The 20,931-nt window shown below is 40.3% G+C and overlaps 2 pseudogenes; one reads left to right on the forward strand and one right to left on the reverse strand.

The window, feature by feature from the left end:
- The first annotated feature begins 338 nt into the window (after positions 1–338).
- Positions 339–10,412, forward strand: LOC128028877 (uncharacterized; annotated as a pseudogene).
- Positions 10,413–11,657: 1,245 nt separating this feature from the next.
- LOC128028734 (claudin-4-like) lies at positions 11,658–12,272 on the reverse strand (annotated as a pseudogene).
- Positions 12,273–20,931: the final 8,659 nt, after the last annotated feature.

Consider the following 20,931-nt stretch of genomic DNA (forward strand, 5'->3'; position numbering starts at 1 on the left):
GAGCGAGAGCAATGACAATAGTCTTTAATTAAACAAAGTCAGGCCACAGGTTAATCCAACAAAGGCATGGGAGGAACGGATGAAACAGAGGAAGACCCGTAGACTGGGTACAAACTGGGTTCTGTGGGTGCAAATGGTGAGCACAGTAATTCCAGCAGTGTTTGTGATCTACTGAACCCCGACGAGACAGGACAGGACAGGACAACACTGAGTGTGCAGACGCCAATGACCGATGCTGATAGGTGTTAATAATCTGACAAAGAGACAGGAAAACGAGAGGGTAGAAGTAGCCATGAAAATGAGGCAGGATGAGAAACAGGTGGAGGGAAATTATCACAATGGGAAGTGGAGACAGCTGTGAAACAGAAATGGAGAGTGAGGGGAAAAGGAGAAGAGTAACCAGCAGAGGGAGACAGAGAGAGAGAGACAGGATCATGACAAGACCATGACAGTAGCTCATGAAAACCTTGTTAAATCCCAGGCGAAAATGCTGTCCCTGGTGCTGAAATCAAGCCGGTGGTGTTATTTACAGAGGTGAGTATGGTCTCTTTGAGTATTGCTACAGATTGTACTTAAAGAGAGGGAGTTCCATCTGATTGTATTGTTCAATCTCAACTATGTAATTCGGAGCAGCTGACTAAGTTGGATGGTAGGCTGGAACATTTGTCCAAAGAAAATCGTGAGCAATTGATTACTTTAATATATGAGTTCCTGTCACTTTTTTGTTGATTCTGTGGGATCAGCTAAGTTTGTAACCAAGATTGATCTCTTGGGAGGGTATTATAAAGTTCCCTTAACTCCCCGAGCACAATCATTTTCTGCTTTCATTATCCCATCTGGGTTATACGTGTGAGTTCCGGTTTGCGAAGTGCCTGATGAATCGAGTGGTCTCAGGGATTGAAGGGTGTACCATGTATTTAGATGATGTTATAGTGCATAGTAGAGGGCTGCATTGGGTTTGGGCTCCCACGAGACCCAATGCAAATCTCGGGTAGAGCGGGTGGTTTTACCTTTGCTACGGGCGGGAGTGGGCGGTCAGAAAATTTAGCGGGAGACCCATGGGGAACCGTGGGATTTTGTGTGTAGTAGAACGGAGTCAACACAATAAGTTGTGAATAAAATTTAAGCTGCTGTTTACCTTACAAAAAGCAAAACAAGGCAAGTCAGACATCTTGAAACAATTCTAATTTTTCACTGAAAATAATGGTAAAGAGCGATTCGTGTCCTCTCAAAATTTTCACATTTTATTTTGAGCATTCCTGCATCTCGTGTGCCATCAGAGAGAGCATTCAGTGTGTACGCGTGAATCTTGGAAGAAAGACACAAGTCTGGGACCGCAGTCAGTCAGCAATATACTTTTCCTTCATAGTAATATTGAGTAAGCAAAGCAATAAGGCCCAATGATCAAATTTATTTAAGTAGTCTACGACTAGACTCTACGTTATAATTATTCTTTCTTTTTCTATTAATGTTTATTTTTTTGCAATAGCCTGTTAAGCAAGCTATTGTGAAAGTGAAATCTGTGAGACTTTTTTTTTAATAAGTATTGTATTTTTTGAAAATAAGCTAGATATAATTTTAACAAAGTTCTCTGTGTTTATTTATTTAATGGTAAAGTTATTTCCTAGTTAATCGTTTGGTGCATGTGTATGCAGTAGGCCTTGCGTGCGTTTAAAAACTGAGGTGCTGCTAGTTGTGGTTTTGTTTTAATGGTTAATTATTTATGATGAAAAAAAAGAATCATGTGTGGTGCTTTGGTTTAGCATCGGTTACTTCATATTATTTAATAGCTATATAGTTTAAATTCTGTTATTCTGGATGTTAACTTGAATGAATATTTAGTCTGAATATTTGTGTACATTTTTCACAAGCTCTGGTATAAAGTCCACGGGAGCAGGCGGGAGTTGAAACAAATATTGTGGGTGTGGATAGGAGAGGAACTCATAGGTTGCGGGGGCGGGTGGGCCTGGTCATACATACAGAAAACAGTCCTGCGCAGGGCTCTAGTGCACAGACGTGGGATGAACATCTTTGTTGTTTGCATGCTTTGTTTATTCGTCTTATTGAAGATAAGTTAACTATTAATTTTAGGAGGTGTGTTATTACAAAAAAGATGACAATGGAGTTGATGTTTGCAGAGTTCCCTTTTTGGGACCTCTGTTATGGCCAGAGTGTTTTGCATTTGTCCACTAGGTGGTGATCCGGTTTTCTTATTTCAAAGCAAGAGTCTGGTACAGGTGTGGATCATTACCTGTGATTGGCGTTTGGGCTTAAAAGATGGAGATTCACAGAGCAGAAGAGGTTCCGGGCCGTGGCCGTGTGTCTCCCTCTCCATTCCTCAATGTTTTTTTTTTAATAGTGTTTAATTTATGTATTATTTTGATGTCCTATTGATATATATTTTTTTTTAATCTAGTTTTGTGTCCTCCCGTATTTTGTAATGTTACTGCATCCAGAGCCAGGTGGTTGTAACACTTTCTCTCATGTGAAAAGAGGACTTTGGACCACAGGGCAACAGTCTAGTTCTTCTCCTTAGTAAGACACCTCTGACGATGTCTGTGGTTCAACACATTCCCTGACACGTCTGTGTGTGGTGGCTCTTGATGCCTTGACCCCAGCTTCAGTCCATTCCTTGTGAAGTTCACTAAACTTGTATGAACTTGCAAAAGTGTTTTGTGTTGATTAGCTGATTGGCATATCACCATATTCTAATTAGCTGAGATAGTGAATTGATGGGTTTTTGTTAAATGTGAGCCAAAATCATCACAATAAAAAAAATACTTAAACTACTTCAGTCTGTGAACACTGAATTTATTTAATACATGATTTTCACAATTTGAGTTGAATTACTGAAATGAACTTTTCTACGACATTCTAATTTATTGAGATGCACATGTAAAATATCCACTGAGTGGCGCCAAAGGATAATTTTATTCTCTCCAGTGGAGACGAGACTGAAATAAGGTCACAGTAATAATAATAAAAAAAAATAATAATAATAAAAAAAAGAAATACTGTTAATTTAAATAGGACTAAAATGATTTTTAACCCTTAAGCTCAGACATGCTAGCTGGTTTTTAAATCCACATTTAAACCTCATAGGAGATCACTGTTCTAACAGATTTAAGTCATTTTCATTACAAGTACAAGTAGTGATAGTACCGATGACACTGAAGAAACCTCAAGGCATGTATCGAGCATGCAGCAGTCTTTAGTAAAGCCCGGTATCAGGGCATGTATTGCTTACACAGAGTCACGTGATCGACGACAAAGGAATTCTTAAGGTGTGTCAGACTTGAAGTAGTGATGGGAATTTCAGATCATTTTATCAACTTTGAGTCTTGTTCAGCAAAATTAACTAATCTTTTTTTCGAGCCATTTTGTTCATTTTTATCAAAATATAATTAAAATGTTACGTGTTACTTCCCTAACATGTCTACTATCTAGTACTTATGCAAACGTTGATTACACTACAAACAATACAAAAATTATAATGCTGTAAGAAACAGAAATTCTTATTATAATTTACTCTTAATGTGTTTCTCGTCTTTAGAGTTTATTAATGTGTGAATTTCTGTCATGATGGTTATTTTTTATACACTGATTGTTGTAACAAAGGTAATAGAGAGTTGGTTATTATTATTATCAAGTCTCTTTCCGACTGCATTTGTTATGCTTATTGGTCTGTCACGTGATGAACGAATGACTCGAAAAACCAAAAGACTCTAGAGATGATCTAATAAATTCTCTCTGCATTGACTGAAACAGGTGACCTACTAGACTAATTCCAGTACAGAATTGTGTGCATACTCGACTGAACGAATCTTCCCGAGTCACATTAAAGATTTGTTCAAAATGAACAAATTGTTCAAGAATGACCCTTCACTATCTTGAACCTGCATTGCACAGACTGATCAATATTTGACTTCAAAGTAATGCTAGAGCTATAGAGTGCAGATGGATTTAAATGCTTTCAAATTGCTCTTATGATATTTTTATGTCATACACCGATCGGTCAATGCAAAGCTACATGAAGTCACACACCTTGAGGCTTCGTTTGTCATCAATGTTGTGATGCACCTTAGGTGTGTTTGAATTCAGGCTCTATGCAGATCAATCAGCGAGAGTTTCCTCCTGCAGTTGGGTCGGAATTTAAAGCAGAGACTTGAAGTCGGACACTTTCTGCATCCCATTGTGATGCTTGTGTGGTGTTTGCATACTTTATTACAGATGCGATATTTGTCAAATACACAGAAGTTTTAGAAACTTTTTCATGAAACACAACAGCAACTCTTTGACACGTACTTTAATACGGCATCAAATGTACAAGTATGAAGCCTATACTACTTAAAAACCAATAAAGTGCGTCTATATATATGCTTTTATCACTGTTTTACAAACATGACTCAATATAACATTGCAACTAGAGTAAAAACTGTCTGACGGACATCTCGCCATTGATGGAATAGCATCAACTTCAGCCTCACCTATAGCAAAGACAGAACTTCTCATCTTCCTAGCCACCTCATACATACAGCACCAGCTTACCTTCCAGCTGGGCTCATCGACGATAAACCCGTCGACTTCGTCCAGGAATCTTGGGGTAATCCTTGATGATCAGCTGACCTTTAATCATATAGCAAAAATAGCACAATCATACAGGTTTGCACTACAACATCAGGAAGATCAGACCCTTCCTAACAGAGCATAAAACACAGCTTCTCATCCAGGGTCTTGTCATTTCTAGGCTTGACTATTGCAATGCTCTTCTGGCTGGACTTCCAACATGTGAAATCTCTGAAAATAATAAAAAATGAAGCAGCATGTTTTGTTTTCAATGAGCCCAATAGAGCCCATGTCACACCACTTTTCTTCTCTCTTTCGCGGCTCAAGACATTGTTGCGGCTCATGCCTGTTAGAAATGTGTCCGAGAGCAGTCTGCCTTGCTTTCATATCAGCTGGGCTGACCAAAAGCATGATGGGAAATGACTTGCTGATGGCATGGCTTAATTATCATTGGTTAAAACAACTGTGATGTTGTGTTCTCTTCTAAAATGTTGTGTTTTTTATCTGATATCTTGTGATTGTTTTTAAATTATGCATGAATATTCCCCAAAACTATGACAGTGCAGTCTCTGTGTGAGATATTTGGTTGTCATATTTCAGAAAAATAGGCCTACTAAAATACATGTTTTTATTAATGGATGATTTATATGTCTTTCAAATGGAATTAAACAGTTTCTTGTAGTTTTTATAGTTTATAGTTTCTTGTAAATCATATTTGTTTTCATAAAAAATGCAACATCTGCAATATCTGCCTTGATCTCGTAGGTGTCTGTTCTACATCGAGATCTCTGATCTATCCGTCTTGACTGCGTTTATTTCACTCCTCCCCTCACTGCAGCCGCCTAGTCTCGCCTAAATGTGAGGTGAGGTGAGCCGTATCTCAGACAAGCCTCTTTACTTTCTGTCAAATCACGTGCTTAATTTGCTTTAGTGTGTCACAATGTTCGTGAGCAAGTTTTCATGCATAATTATTCGATTACATTTTAAATACCCAGCCGTTCAAGTAAAATTAAGAATACAAATTATTTAAGGAAAATAAAATAATTCCCATAACAAAACCCTGCTAGTCATATTAGGCTCTTCTATTATTCTTCATCATAGGCTACTTCTATCAGCCTTCTTCTTACATAATTCTTCTATAACATCATATTGATTTTCATTCCGGCATTTATTGCCACACTTTAATAATAACACACACACACACACACATTTTATATACATTTATCAGAGTGGCAAACACACTTTTATTTGTGCTCATAACATTGAATCTATCTGCATTATACAACAGATCTTTAATTAATTAATTTTTTTATTATTTCCCACAGGCTTTTAACTGATTTCTTACACTTACATTATAATTAATTATCATTCATTCATATATTTTCCAGTGACACTGTCAAAGTTTTGAATTCATCACAGAAGAGTCAGGGGAAATCTGAAGTTTAATTTCCCCATCCTATCATTCAAGAATTTAAAGAATGTAGTTTCTGTGTGCTTCAAACCCATGACTTCTTCATCATGCTCCATGAATAGAGTAGGTGTCACGGTTGTGTCAGGAGGAGGAAGGCGAAGGAGACAGCTCGTACAAACCAAACTCTCGTTAATTAAACAATGAGTGAAGGAGCTAATGAACACAGGAACATGACCAAATAAGGAAAAACAGGAACCAAACTGGAAACACAAAGTAAACTATGACAAAACAAACTGAACATGTGGCAGTAGGATACTTGAACTTAGCTTTGTGACGTTTCAGATAAGGCAGCTATGTAGTTTCCAGTGATATACATGCTCTCAGTATTCTGTAGCCTTCTAGTGTAATATTATCAGCTCTTGTGTATGCTGAATCAAATGTTGAATGTTAATTGGCTGTTGGCCTTGTGTGTGCAGATAGTTGTTCACAGTAACACTTATGAAAAAGAAGTTTATTCAAGTGTACTATTATACTTATTTTAAACTAAAAATAGGAACGTATACTTTTAGTTGACTTTTTATGTAATTCTCATAAATGGGCTATATGTACTTTTCAGAAATATCCTTAAAATGAAATTTAAGTATACTTATACTTACAAAATTCCAATATTTTGAACTATACTTGTGCCCCTAAGAATTAGCGCTAGTACATATCTTCTGTACAGAATTTACAAAAAAACACAAGTGAAGAAGAAAAAGATACACTAGATACTAAGATCATCTGACATGAAACAGCATCAAAACCTTAACGTTATGGAATAAAATGACTGATGAAGAGATAATAATTACAGTCAAGCATTGGAGTGTTGATCGACTCAATCTAAGTTTTGATTATCATTCTGAATCCGATTCATAGATTATTTTTTAAACTTTTTGTTCAAGATGTTATTACTATATTTTTTTTACATTAAACTTTGTGTTTAAAAAAAAAATGCATGAAGCTAGAATAAAATGCTTTTGTTTACAAGCAGATACCCTGTTCTTTCTTTGGATGTTTTGTATGTTCAGATATTCATATAACAAAATATATACACATTAAAACATAAATAGGGACATAGTAGTATACTTAAAGTATGATGCAAAGTTCACTTAAAGACAACTTATGAGTATACTTGCAGTATAAAACTACTAAACTAGTAGTTTACTGAGACTATACTTCAAAGTGTACAATGTATTTAATTAGTAAACTATCAGTGTACCTATAAGTTCACTTTCAGTATAACTGCAGTACAAACTACAAACATAGAGGTAAACTAGTTATGTACTCAAAATTTGCTACTGCTATACTTAAAGTATACTTAAAAGTATACTTTTATATACTAGAAAGTGGGCCAATTTAGTCCCAATGATTTAGCTTAATTAGATTTATTTGATGTTTTGATTAGATATACTAAATAATGTCTGTAATGTAATTGTTACCCATTAATGACCATAAAAATGTGTAGTTAATTAATCTAAATTGTTTTAGGATGAAAATGTTTTGGTGTTAAGTTTTAATTATTTTAAGTTTTAATCATCATCAGCCTAGCTGCAGAGAGGTTTGGACTTGAGGAGAAGCGAGCAGCGAAGCCCCCCTATACCATGAACAACAGAGCAAGTAAAATCCATCAGCTCAGGCAGGAGCTGAAGACCTTGAGGCAGCAGTTCAAGGTTGCAAGCAAAGAGGAGAGGGGACCGCTTGCGGAGCTACGCAGCATAATCCGCAAAAAGCTGATGACTTTGAGGAGAGCAGAGGGGCATAGGAGGAGGAGGAAGGAGAGGTCCAGGAGGAGAGCTGCCTTTCTAGCGAACCCATTTGGATTTACGAAACAGATGCTAGGACAGAAGCGCAGCGGCAAACTCACCTGCTCCAAAGCTGAGGTTGACCACCACCTCAAGCAATCCTACAGTGATGAGTACAGAGAGCAAGACCTAGGGCCCTGCAGGTTCTTTATCAATCTACCTGCACCAGCACTGGACTTTGACAGGAAAGAGCCCGGTTGGAAGGAGATCCAGGAGGTGGTTAGAAGGGCAAGGGCAAACTCTGCTCCAGGGCCTAGTGGAGTACCTTACAAGGTTTATAAGAACTGTCCAAGACTACTCCACAGACTCTGGAAGATCCTGAAAGTGATTTGGAGGAGGGGAAGGGTAGCAGACCAGTGGAGACAAGCAGAGGGTGTTTGGGTCCCGAAGGAGGAGAAATCTCAGAGAATCGATCAGTTCCGGACCATCTCACTGCTGAGTGTTGAAGGAAAGATCTTCTTCAGCCTCATTTCCAGGCGACTGACAGACTACCTCCTGAAGAATTCCTATATCGATACATCAGTCCAGAAGGAGGAGCCCCAGGAGATACCTGGATGTCTGGAGCATACAGGCATGGTCACTCAGCTTATCATGGAAGCCAGAGAGAACAAGGGGGACCTGGCTGTGCTGTGGCTGGACCTCGCAAATGCCTATGGATCCATACCCCATAAACTGGTCGAAGAGGCACTGAACCGCCATCACACCCCGAATAAGTTCAGAGACCTCATCCAGGACTACTATGCCAACTTCCATATGAGAGTCTCCTCCGGAACAACAACCTCAGAATGGCACAAGCTTGAGAAGGGGATCATCACTGGCTGTACAATCTCAGTCATGCTTTTTGCACTTGCCATGAACATGCTGGTGAAATCTGCAGAAATGCAGTGTAGGGGGCCCCTCTCTAAGTCTGGAGTTAGACAGCCACCCATCCGAGCCTTCATGGATGACCTGACAGTGACCACAGCATCTGTCCCAGGCTGCAGGTGGATCCTGAACGGCCTTCAGGAGCTGATGTCCTGGGCTCGCATGAACTTCAAGCCAGCAAAGTCAAGGTCCCTCGTGCTGAAGAAAGGGAAGGTTACTGACAAGTTCCAATTCTCACTTGGCACCACCAAGATACCATCACTGACAGAGGAACCTGTGAAGAGCCTGGGGAAGGTGTTCAATTGCAGCCTGCGAGACGCAGCTTCCACAAAAGTGACCATCCAAGACCTGGAGACCTGGCTGGCCGTGGTGGACAAGTCTGGCCTTCCTGGCAAGTTCAAGGCCTGGATTTACCAGCACGGTGTCCTCCCTCGGATCCTATGGCCCCTCTTGGTGTATGAAGTCCCCATTTCAACGGTGGAAGGTTTTGACATGAGTATCAGCAGGTTTCTGCGCAGGTGGCTGGGACTGCCTCGAAGCCTGAGCAGCATCGCTCTATATGGGCAGAACAACAAGCTGAAGCTTCTCATGAGCAGCCTGAGCGAGGAGTTCATGGTGACGCGGTCCAGGGAGGTCCTACAGTATCGGGATTCCAGTGATCCAAAGGTTGCCCAGGCTGGGATTGAGGTCAGGACATGGCGGAAGTGGAGGGCTACTGTGGCAGTGGATGACGCGGAGTCAAGGCTACGGCAAAAGGTGTTGGTGGGCTCAGTGGCACAGGGGAGAGCTGGCCTGGGCAGCAGACGAACTCCTCACTACGACAAGGCGGAAGGGAAAGAGAGGAGGTCACTGATTCTGGAGGAGGTGCGTGCAGGAGTTGAGGAGAAGCGAGCTTGCCAGATGGCTGGGATGCGGCAACAGGGCGCCTGGACAAGATGGGAGCAAACAGTGGATCGCAAAGTCACATGGACTGAGCTTTGGAAGGCTGAACCCTACAGGATAAAATTCCTGATCCAGGCGGTCTATGATGTGTTGCCAAGTCCATCCAACCTCTTCTCCTGGGGAAAGGTGGAGACACCAGCATGCCCCCTCTGCCAAAAGAAAGGAACGTTGGAACACATCCTGAGCTGCTGTCCAAAAGTCCTGGGCGAAGGGCGTTACCGCTGGCGGCATGACCAGGTGCTAAAAGCGGATTCTATCTGCAGTGGAATTAGCCAAAGCAAGAGCCTCCGCCCAGTGAAGACCACAGCTTTTGTCAGAGCTGGGGAGAAGTCAACACCAGGTGCCCAGGGCACCTTCTCTGGCCTGTTGGCAACGGCGCGTGACTGGGAGCTGTCAGTTGATCTGGGCAAGCAGCTGAAGTTCCCTGAGGCAGTTGCCATAACAACATTAAGGCCAGACATTGTGCTTACCTCAGAGGCCTCCAAGCAGGTAATTCTCTTGGAGCTCACAGTGCCTTGGGAGGACCGTATGGAGGAGGCCAATGAAAGAAAAAGGGCAAAGTACTCCCAGCTTGTGGAGGATTGCCGGAGCAATGGGTGGCGGGCAATATGCAAACCTGTCGAAGTGGGATGTCAGGGTTTGTGTGCCAATCCCTTTGCAGGGCCTACAAAATGCTTGGCATCACAGGGGCAAGCCAGCGAAGGGCCATCAAGTTGGCCATTGATGGTGCAGAAGTAGCATCAAGGTGGCTGTGGATCAGGAGAGGAGAGGCATGGCGTGTAGGGTAGTAGCGCTACCTGGACATAAACTGGGACCTGATCACCCCGGCTGGGTCGCCTAGGGGAGGGGGTCTGATTGTTGAAAGACCCGAAATCCCCAGTGATCCTAGGTTACATCACTGATGATATGTCCAGGTGCACCAGACGGTGTATCTAAAATCTAATACAATTTTCTATCTACAACTTTATTTTAACAAAAAAGTACCCAGACAATTTGCACGGCATATAATCTCTTTAATAATTTGTAATCTTATTTATTTATTTATTTTGCTGTTCAAAATGCCTAATGTTGTCCATGTCCTCTACTCACCAAGGTGTTGTAGTTCACAACAGCACATGTACTTGTCATTATAGGCTAGTTAGGCTAAGCTTTAGGGTTTAAAACAAAGGGTCAGAACTCAAAAACGAAAAAAAAAAAAAAAATCCTGTCATAATCTACTGGCCATTTTTCTCTCCACACAATGAAAGTCAATGGTAATCAAAACTGTTATTTATTTATTTATTTACTTACTTTATTTGATTTATTTGATGGGGACAGCACTCATTAATCATTAATAAACAGAAAGAAAATAATTCCTTAAAGGCTAATTTTCATATAGTAACTGGCAACTTAAATTAAAAAGTAAACACATAATCATATTACACGAAAATCACTATTATGACATTTCAAATACAATGCATTTTAAAGAAGAAGAAGAAACAAACAAATCATGTTCTAGTGCTCCTTACATTCTTAAAAATATCTATCAAAATATTTTGGGTTTTGCAGAAGTTTTATAGGGTTGGAATGACATGACAGTGAAAATAACAGATTTTACATTTGTGTGTGGTATATCTCATTTATTTCTAATAGATAAATGTAATGTGAAATATTACATAAAAGTTTGAGATAAATAGTTGCAGACATGGTCTTGTCCATGGTCTTTTAATGGAATAATTTTCACTGAATCTTAAGATTGTTCAGTAATCATTTTATGCTCAAATAAAAATAGAGCATTCAATTTACACTCCAGCAGGAGTCAGGGCAATGTGTCAGATGGTAATTATTTTAAACACAACCTTTTTACTTAAAATTATTTGTCTAAATCCTTACAAAGCAGAAACACATTATTAAACACATTATAAAACTCCAACTTTTCTTATTTACCACTGAAAGTAAAAAAAAAGGTAAGTATATTCTCTGAGTTTAACTTTTCTTGTACAATATCACTTTTGCACTTGATCAGTGTATCCGTTTAGTGGCATGAGCTCTATATCACACATAGTTCTAAGTGTCAGTCTCTGTTAAGGTGTATCTCGGTGAGTAGTTGTGCCACTCTGTTGGGCAGCTAGTGCAGAGTACCGCCCCACCGACAAACAGAAAGCCCGTTGTGACCCAGTCCACATATTGTAGAGCGCTTCCCCCATATCCCTCTTCGTGCTTCATGCACGATGGGATTATGAAAGTCTCTGGTGATGGAGTTGCCCGTTCACGACACGGGTACCACAGAGGTCAGTCCAGAAAGCATGAATGTGATCCCAGAGACCATCATGATCCGTGCTTTGGCTCATGGGTTACTGAGGCAATTTGTGCAATCAGCCCCGACCGGAAAGATGAGGAAAGCCAACCAGGTCAGAGCCATGGTAGTCAGGATCAGCCCGCGATCCGCCTGCAGGGAATGATCCAAATCCAGCAGCATGTCGTAGAGTTTACACTGCTTCTGACCGATGCACTCGTACACACACGTCATCCACAGTCCTTCCCAGAAAACCTGAGCCACAATGTTTGTGCCGATGAAGGCCGTCACTTTCCACATGGGCAGAGCAGATGATGATGGTTTCTGCAAAGCCGATCATTGAAAGAGTGATTCCCAAGACCTGCAGAGCCATGGAGGGGCTGGGGAGGATAGAAAACAGAGACAACCATTTGAAAATTCTTGTTTTATTTCTGAGAAACAATGTTTTAAATAATGAAATGGATGTGATTTACAGTATTGTTCAAAATAATAGCAGTACAATGTGACTAACCAGAATAATCAAGGTTTTTAGTATATTTTTTATTGCTCCGTGGCAAACAAGTTACCAGTAGGTTCAGTAGATTGTCAGAAAACAAACAAGACCCAGCATTCATGATATGCACGCTCTTAAGGCTGTGCAATTGGGCAATTAGTTGAAAGGGGTGTGTTCAATAAAATAGCAGTGTCTACCTTTGACTGTACAAACTCAAAACTATTTTGTACAAACATTTTTTTTTTCTGGGATTTAGCAATCCTGTGAATCACTAAACTAATATTTAGTTGTATGACCACAGTTTTTTAAAACTGCTTGACATCTGTGTGGCATGGAGTCAACCAACTTGTGGCACCTCTCAGCTGTTATTCCACTCCATGATTCTTTAACAACATTCCACAATTCATTCACATTTCTTGGTTTTGCTTCAGAAACAGCATTTTTGATATCACCCCACAAGTTCTCAATTGGATTAAGGTCTGGAGATTGGGCTGGCCACTCCATAACATTAATTTTGTTGGTTTGGAACCAAGACTTTGCCCGTTTACTAGTGTGTTTTGGGTCATTGTCTTGTTGAAACAACCATTTCAAGGGCATGTCCTCTTCAGCATAGGGCAACATGACCTCTTCAAGTATTTTGACATATGCAAACTGATCCATGATCCCTGGTATGCGATAAATAGGCCCAACACCATAGTAGGAGAAACATGCCCATATCATGATGCTTGCACCTCCATGCTTCACTGTCTTCACTGTGTACTGTGGCTTGAATTCAGAGTTTGGGGGTCGTCTCACAAACTGCCTGTGGCCCTTGGACCCAAAAAGAACAATTTTACTCTCATCAGTCCACAAAATGTTCCTCCATTTCTCTTTAGGCCAGTTGATGTGTTCTTTGGCAAATTGTAACCTCTTCTGCACATGCCTTTTTTTTAACAGAGGGACTTTGCGGGGGATTCTTGAAAATAGATTAGCTTCACACAGACGTCTTCTAACTGTCATAGTACTTACAGGTAACTCCAGACTGTCTTTGATCATCCTGGAGGTGATCATTGGCTGAGACTTTGCCATTCTGGTTATTCTTCTATCCATTTTGATGGTTGTCTTCCGTTTTCTTCCACGTCTCTCTGGTTTTGCTCTCCATTTTAAAGCATTGGAGATCATTTTAGCTGAACAGCCTATCATTTTTTGCACCTCTTTATAGGTTTTCCCCTCTCTAATCAACTTTTTAATCAAAGTACGCTGTTCTTCTGAACAATGTCTTGAACGACCCATTTTCCTCAGCTTTCAAATGCATGTTCAACAAGTGTTGGCTTCATCCTTAAATAGGGGCCACCTGATTTACACCTGTTTCTTCACAAAATTGATGACCTCAGTGATTGAATGCCACACTGCTATTTTTTTGAACACACCCCTTTCAACTAATTCAACTAATTGCCCAATTGCACAGCCTTAAGAGCGTGCATATCATGAATGCTGGGTCTCATTTGTTTTCTGAGAATCTACTGAACCTACTGGTAACTTGTTTGCCACGTAGCAATAAAAAAATATACGAAAAACCTTGATTATTCTGGTTAGTCACATTGTACTGCTATTATTTTGAACAATACTGTATTTGCAGCAGTAGCATTTAAATGGCTTTCTCTCATTAGGGGGCAGTTTATCAAACTACAGGTGAAGCTTAATTACTATTTGTGTTTGGAGCGTGAATTAAACCGATTCTGACTGAGGAGCAGATTTCTGAACAGGGAGCTGGAGAGATGCTTGTCATGCTATTATTTCTGTCTTTGCATTCTTAGAGATGTAAACCAGTCATGTCAATGCATGTATTCTGACATAAAATAATTTGAATGTGCTTTGCTTAAAAAGAATACGTGACATTTCCTTGAAGTGTTGACCAGAAAGAACCCTCCCAGCTAGGAATGTCATTGTTCTAAGAATGTTCAGAGAACATGTTCTGGGAATGTTTTCAGCGGCAAGTTTTATTTTAGTTCCCAGAATTTTCTGCTAAAAGGTAGGATAACATTCCCTAAAAACATTGTAAAAATGTTTATTGATAACATTATTAGAACATTATCGCCGAACATTCAAATTAAGATATAAACAGGAGGCCTCCCATTGAGCATTGGATGTGTACTCAAATGTTGCTCAGGTGTAAAATTTTGGTTGAATGTAAAAACCCAACCTTTGCCATCTTCAGTAACTAAACAACAGTATTTCCAACTTCCCTTACTATAAACCAGATTGACTTTATTTCTGTGATACAGTTTATTTGGGCAGTGTAACACTTGAAGTTTAAATGCTTTTTTTTGCTGCTGCTGCTGTATGTTTTGGCAAAACTGATCACCATAATGGTGATATCAAACCAAACTATTAATATTCAATAAACCATCAACACCTCTGTTAATCTAAATAAGACCTTTTGTAAATGTATGTCAGAAATAAAATAAATCTGGTTTATAAGTGAAGCTGGTACTGGGGTTTATTTTATTATTCTTAATTTTTTTTTTTTTTGTTATTTACCCTGGAGCTTGACATCAAACAAAAGTTGGGTTTTTACTTTCAATCAAAATTTGACTTCTATCTAGCACATCTAGTGTGATTGGAAGCTTTATTAGAATGTTAGAGGATAATGTTCTAACAATGTTATCAATAAATATTTTCAGAATATTTTTAGAGAATATTATCCACATTTTTAGCAGAACATTCAGGGAACTAAAATAAAACTTGCCTCTGAAAAAATTCCCAGAACATGAAACATTTCTAGCTGGGCTGTGACTCGGGACTGATGAGGAGGGAAAATAAGAACTATAACAAATAAGGCTTCAACTGTAAGCAAGGCCCGGTTGTTTGTGTGTATAAGCCTGAGAACTGTGTAACACGAGCCGTGTAAGGAAGGCTATAGGCAGGAGAACTGGTTCTCAATTGAACTGAAACGTTTTAACTTTTTTTATATCCTTTTTTTTATATTTTTCATCCAGCTGTATACAGGTGCATCTCAATAAATTAGAATGTTATGTTAATAAATGAAAAGTTCATTTATTTCAGTAATTCAACTCAAATTGTGAAACTGTGTATTAAATAAAATCAATGCACACAGACTCAAGTACAGTACGTAGAAAACCAAAATGGGTAATACAACCGTGTGTACCGCCACGTAATGTAATTGTAATGTAATTGTAAAATGTTGGTTTGTAAACAGAGATAAAAGGAGGAAGTAAAACAACAACATTATAATATAACATTATAACATCCTTAAAAACCATTAGAAAATTTACAGCGAGTTAATTTCAAAACGTGAGATAGTCTTAGGCTACAGTCTACTCATCAAAAATTAAAAGAAAGACCTTGACACAAAGGCGCTTATTGCATGCTATTGTTTTTAAACAGTCATTAAGTAATAGGCCTAGACAGTGCTGTAAGTGGGCCGGTACGCACCGGTACTCAGTACCAATATAGCTCCAAATATAGCTCTTGAGCGTACCGCAACCTTTTCGTGCAGCCAGAACGTGCTTTTAGCATACTGTACGCTCATTTGGACATCTGTTTTAATAGAGGTTTTAATCTTTTGCCTGCGCTGCCGCTTTTCAGAGCGCCCTTCACAATGCAAATTTCCTAATTTGTCCCACCGAGAGCAGAGGCTACATTACCTATACAGCCTTTGAGTTTTACAAGTAGAAAGCCCATGCATTGTTTTTTTCGCTGTCAGTCAACATCTCAAAGTGGCCAGAGAGGATGTGTTATACGCGCACACTCGGCTCGGTAAAAATCAAATTACTGTGAAGAACACTTAATATGCTCTCCTAGCTTCAGACTCTGAGTACTAAAACAACACGGTCAGAATCAGATGACTCGCTGGCTGTCACCCCACCAAGCCTAAATTATATCCCTGCAGGTCCTTGAGTAGTTATTGTCTGGTAAACATTAAAAACTGTCTGCGGAGGTTGAGTCGTCCTGCAACAGGCCCCCGCCGGCTGCTCATTGGCTGCAGGATCTAAAAAAAGTTCTAAAAAAATACCGTAGGCTAGGCACGAATTTAGACATTCATTTATCTATTAATCTATATGCACAAAGGCAATATGACCCTTTTGTCCCCTTTTTGTTTTAAAGCTTGATGAAGAGAGCACAAGTTGCTGCAGCTGCGAGGAGGACAGTGATGCACACGTACATGAGTAATTGACAGTTCGCGGCACTGTGTACAAAAAATACGTTTAAGCTCATTAGCGTTAGCGTTACAGAAAGGTCTGATATACGCACTGTTACAACAGTCATTGTAAAAAAAACAAAACAAAAAAAACAACAATGACATTTGAGTTCATGATTTTCATGTTGTTGTTTCTTGTGGCAGACTAAAGAGTTGATCTTTGAATAAAAATGTGTTTAGTGAAATTCATTATCTTTTATTATAGGCTACGAAGTCTAATATCATAAGCCCCCCATCCCGTCACCCAAGACCACAGACATATATATATATATATATATATATATATATATATATATATATATATATATATATATATATATATATATATATATAAATACAAGGATTAAAAGCTATATGTTTTCATTTCGAAAAACAAAATGAAGAACGGTCCAGCATTTACAAAATAATTCTTATTTCTAAATTGCGCTGGTGCCTCACGTGCATATATTGTTTAAAAAAAAAAAATACATGACTTGACTCTGCTCATGAGGCTCAATGGTGACTTGACTCTGCTCATGAATATCATTGGTGACCTGACTCTGCTCATGAAGATCAATGGTGACATGCATTTGCTCATGAAGATCAATGGTGTCTTGCCTTTGCCCATTAAGATAGTCGGTGACTTGACTTTGCCCATGAAGATCACTGGTGACTTGCCTTTGCACATGAAGATCAATGGTGACTTGCCTTTGCACATGAAGATCAATGGTGACTTGAATTTGCCCGTGAAGAACACCGGTGACTTGACTCTGTCCTTGAAGATCACCAGTGACTTGACCCGACTCTGGAGTGTCAACGGTGACTTGACCCGACTCTGGAGTGTCAACGGTGACCTGACCCGACTCTGGAGTGTCAAAGGTGACTTGCACTGACTCTGGAGGGTCAATGGGAACCTGACTTGACTCTGGAGGGTCAACGGGAACCTGACTTGGCTCTGGAGGGTCAATGGGAACCTGACTCGACCCTGGAGGGTCAACCATGGCTGTCATCCCGTGTAGAGGCGCTGGACAAGTGGCCATCTTGTGCCATGACTCTGGACCGGCGGCCATCCTGGGCAGTGGCGCTAGACCGGCGGCCATCTTGGGCATTGGCGCTGGGCTGGCGGCCACCTTGTGCTGTGGCGCTTGGCCGGCGGCCATCTTGGGTAGTGGCGCTGGGCCGGCGGCCATCTTGGGCAGTGGCACAGGACTGGCGGCCACCTTGTGCCATGGTGCTGGGCTGGCGGCCACCTTGTGCCGTGGCGCTGGGCTGGCGGTCCTACTGTCTGTAGACCCCGGTCTAGAGTCGGCCATCTCACCGAGAGAAACAGGTGTGGCTGAGTCATCCCACCGAGATCGATGCTGTAGGTAACTGGTGAAACCCCAAAAGTCCAGTATCTCCAGCCCCTTCATCTCCCACCCAGGCAAAGGATCATCCAGGCAGTCATTGAATAGGTCCTTCAGGGCCTTATTATTATACCCCATCCCCACTGCCATTGTCCAGAACGTTTGTGCCAAGCACCCCAGCTCACTCCCCTTTTGACGGAGAGTGGTTAGGTTGGAAAGTCTCCCCATCCACTCCTTTATGGTGGCTGGGGAACATATGTGAAATCCCACACCGCTGGATCTTGGCCTGATGGAGTCCTTCTGTCACGTACAGGAACACAGGAGACGGAAGATCAAGTGCAGTGTGGTTTTATTAAGGGTAATCCAAATCAAGGTCAAAAACAAGCCGGGGTCATAACCAACAAGATCCAAACAGAAACAAACAAACAAACAAACTAGGGCTGTCAAAATTGCTCAAAATGACGTTCGAATATTCCTTCTAAAAAACATTCGAACATACACGAACATTCAAACTATTTGAACATCTGGTTGCACATGTTGTCAATGACGTGCATTATGTCAATAACAGGCCAAAATAATAGAAAGAGACATAACTACTTGTATAGATCTTGTCTATTTAAGTTTAAACATATATGAAAACATATTACCTACACAAAAACAAGGAAATCAACTAATGGCCAAGACTGCAGACCCCACGCTCTCTCACCCTCACGTTTTCTGCGCATAATGGTTTAAATGAACAAACAAATTTTTGTGCAAGCAATTTAAGGTCGCGACTGTTGTTCCAAATATAGCAGGCTTCATCCAGTGATTGAAACAAATATTATTAATATTAATTGAAGTTTTGCATATAGAACTGACATTAAATGCTCCGAGCACGCTGTGCTGTGGTAAACATGGAACCTTTCCTTGACATGAAACGATAAATAATCAAACCTCGGATCCATTGCTTGACAGACTTCCCCCAAGCGTGCCCCATCCGCGATACTGATCGGTCTCATGTCCTTACAAATTAACAAAATTATTTTATCCGTTATGGCCTCTTGTCGTGTTGCAGACAAAGAGCTTGTGCCGGGTGATGCAAAGTAACGTTAAGTGTCAAGACTTGACTGTTTAGCTGGAGTTCAACACATTATGCCATGCTCATTTGGGTGCACATTTTTGAGATGTGACCTCATGTTGCTAGTGGTCGAATGGTATGCTAACTGTATCTTAAATAGCTTGCATACAACTTTATTTCGCGGGTCAACAGTTTTACCTCATTTTCTCTGCTGCGGTCGAGTTGGGCTGCACTTGCTGGCATCTTCCATGAAGACGCATCAGCTTTCAGCAGTGATGCTGTGCCAGACAGTGCGACTCCTTTGACCTGTCCCTGAACCCTCAGGCGCGCTAGCGCGCCCACTCGCAAAGCAAACAACCACGCCTCTACTACCGCGGGCCTTTTTTTCCACATTTTTTTTTATTAGAATATTATTATTTTCACCTTCGAAATTCTTTTTTTTTTTTTTACTATTCGAATACATTTTCGAATTTAGAATATTCATTGACAGGCCTTAAACAAACAGGAACAAGAACTGGAACTCAAGGACTAGGAAATGCGAGGAAACTAGGTGACGGAAAGTAAGGACTCCATGAAGACAAATATGAAAAGGCTGGTAAATATAGGGAGGGTGATGACTATCAAGTGAAGACACCTGAGTGCAATTAACAGGAGTGCAATTACTGTGATGAAGGGACAAGGCTTTGGGAATAGTAGTGCCTGCGGTGAGGTGCCTATGGGGAAATGAGACCACTAGTGGACACCCAAGGAAACAGAGACCAGACAGCGTGACATGTGTAGCCTAGTGAACCAAACTGAGAGACCATTTTGAAGGCTCAGGAAACCTTTGCAGGTGTTTTGAGTTGATTAGCTGATTGACATGTCACCATATTCTAATTTGTTGAGATAGTGAATTGGTAGGTTTTTGTTAAATGTGAGCCAAAATCATCACAATTAAAATAACCAAAGACTTAAACTACTTCAGTCTGTGTGCAATTAAGTTATTTAATACAAGATTTTTAAATTTTGAGTTGAATTACTGAAATAAATGAACTTTTTGCACCTTCTATTAGATATTATATGAACTAAAATTATTGGTAGTCAAAAACAGGTCTGTCACGTTATTTGATGTACAAAGAAAATGCTATGCACCATCTTGTTCTCAGTATGCACATGTTTTGTTCGACTTACTAATGGTGTCAGTAGGTTTTCCTGAACAGCAGGTTTTCCTAGTGTTGAGTACTGCGCGTTCCAATCCCCCACATACAGAAAACAGAATGAGAGTGAACGCAGTACAACAAAATAATTAAAATAAATCCTAATAAAATAAAATAATATACAGTACAGACCAAAAGTTTGGACACACCTTCTCATTCTCTTCTCATTCAAAGAGTTTTCTTTATTTTCATGACTATGAAAATTGTAGAGTCACACTGAAGGCATCAAAACTATGAATTAACACGTGGATATATATATAACAAAAAAGTGTGAAACAACTGAAAATATGTCATATTGTAGGTTCTTCAAAGAAGCCACCTTTTGCTTTGATTACTGCTTTGCACTCTCTTGGCATTCTCTTGATGAGCTTGAAGAGGTAGTCACCTGAAATGGTCTTCCAACAGTCTTCCCTCCTTCTCCCAGGTTTCGGCACCACTGTAACAATAAAAACTCCATAATTATCGGGAAGAAGGAGGCGGGTAGGGGTGCTCCGATCACGATCGGCCGATCGTTAATGCGCATCTCGTCAGTAAAGCCGGTTTTCTAATCAGCGATTAATTCCATCAGGTGCGTGATTTCACATAGAGCAGCTGTTACTACACAGAGCCGTTGTTAACTGAGAAGATGGGCCAATAAACGCTGAAAATTAACGTGATTTGCGCATCTTCTCTATTAACAACGGCTCTGTGTAGTAACAGCTGCTCTATGAGCAATCACGCACCTGATGGAATTAATCGCTGATTAGAGAACCGGCTT

Source organism: Carassius gibelio, chromosome A15 (assembly GCF_023724105.1).
Source record: "Carassius gibelio isolate Cgi1373 ecotype wild population from Czech Republic chromosome A15, carGib1.2-hapl.c, whole genome shotgun sequence".
NCBI classification, from domain to species: Eukaryota; Metazoa; Chordata; class Actinopteri; order Cypriniformes; family Cyprinidae; genus Carassius; species Carassius gibelio.